The following is a 1,387-nucleotide window of genomic DNA, read 5'->3' as shown; positions in this document are numbered from 1 at the left end:
GCTTGGCGAGCACCTCCGCCAGCTCCCTCAGCACTCTTGGGTGGATCCCATCCGGCCCCATAGACTTGTGAGCGTCCAGGTGAGGTAGCAGGTCGTTGACTACTTCCTCTTGGATTATGGGTGGTACATCAAAATGGATATCAATTGGTCCAGCTGGATATTTTCATAAAGATTCAGAAAAAACATATGGAAAGGTGTAAATCTGCCTGAAAAAAATGAAATGAAAAAGTTTCCTGCTAGACCTTTTCATATTGTGTGGGATGTTCTCAGCAAAATGAAGCGATGCACCCAACACCATGTACTCCCTGTGACAAATTTGCAGCCAGCAAAGGTGTCATTTCAATTATTTTGCTCCCATTTCACTAATACAATGCAATTCCAGGAACATGAATATCTTGATGAAAATATATATCACTACAAATACCTTGTACAACACTGCAATTGCATAATCACACCCCAAAAGCTAAAAACCAAAACAAAACAACTTTATATACTCCAGGCCAGGAATTCAGTAAGAATAAAACACCTAGTCAGAAGCGGAGGGGTTATCTACGAGCAGAGGAAATTTCATCACCCAAGGAGAAACTGGGACAGCATTTTGGATTAAACACTTCTTATTCAGAGCAGGAATCTCTAGCAAACAAGGATGAGATGCAGACCAGTTTTTTAGTTTTATGCCAACGTGAAAGACAAGACTATTCAGATTTCCTCTGGCACATTGGAACTTACCAGATCATTTGCTTCGTACTAGTTTGAAATAAAGTGTCATCTCGAAAATTATTGACATTATTTCCTAAGTAACTGAATTCTCTATAAAGGACTAGCTTCCAAATCCTGACCCTGCTAAATTTTTGAGCTCCTTGTATTTCATACCTCACAGGGAACATTCAAGATCTCTTAAGAATGAAGACTCAGCTTAGGAGAGGCACTAACAGCTTCTAGAGCAAGATGCGACATGACTGTCAGGCACACATCAAGCATCTATATTAAAACAAGCAGAAGGCTTTTCCTCAGTCTCCAAACAAGAAAGTGAGGTGCGTGTGAAATTAAAGTCAAGAGAATGTAGTTAACCATAAAGCTATAAGCAAAAATAGGTACATGAACATCTAAATAAAATTCCCTTTCACGTGAACAAACCTGTTCAGAGCAGGCATATTTAGCACAAATGTCTGCTCTGTTCCTGTGGGTTTTTCATAGCCTAATTCTTGGTAACAGCTTAATCATTCCTGGTGTCCCATAATCAAATGCTTAACCCCCATTGTTTTTGATTTTTTTTATTAGAAATACAATCAATATGTAGAACATCAGGAGAACTTACAGTGCAATCAGTGCTAAATGCAGCTTACCAAAACATGAACAAATCCCAGCAAATTTCTTGGATTTCTTA

The sequence above is a fragment of the Aptenodytes forsteri genome, unplaced genomic scaffold (assembly GCF_000699145.1).
Source record: "Aptenodytes forsteri isolate BGI_AS27 unplaced genomic scaffold, ASM69914v1 Scaffold182, whole genome shotgun sequence".
NCBI lineage: Eukaryota > Metazoa > Chordata > Aves > Sphenisciformes > Spheniscidae > Aptenodytes > Aptenodytes forsteri.
The sequence above is the reverse complement of the archived record's forward strand: the minus strand, read 5'-3'. Positions refer to the sequence as shown.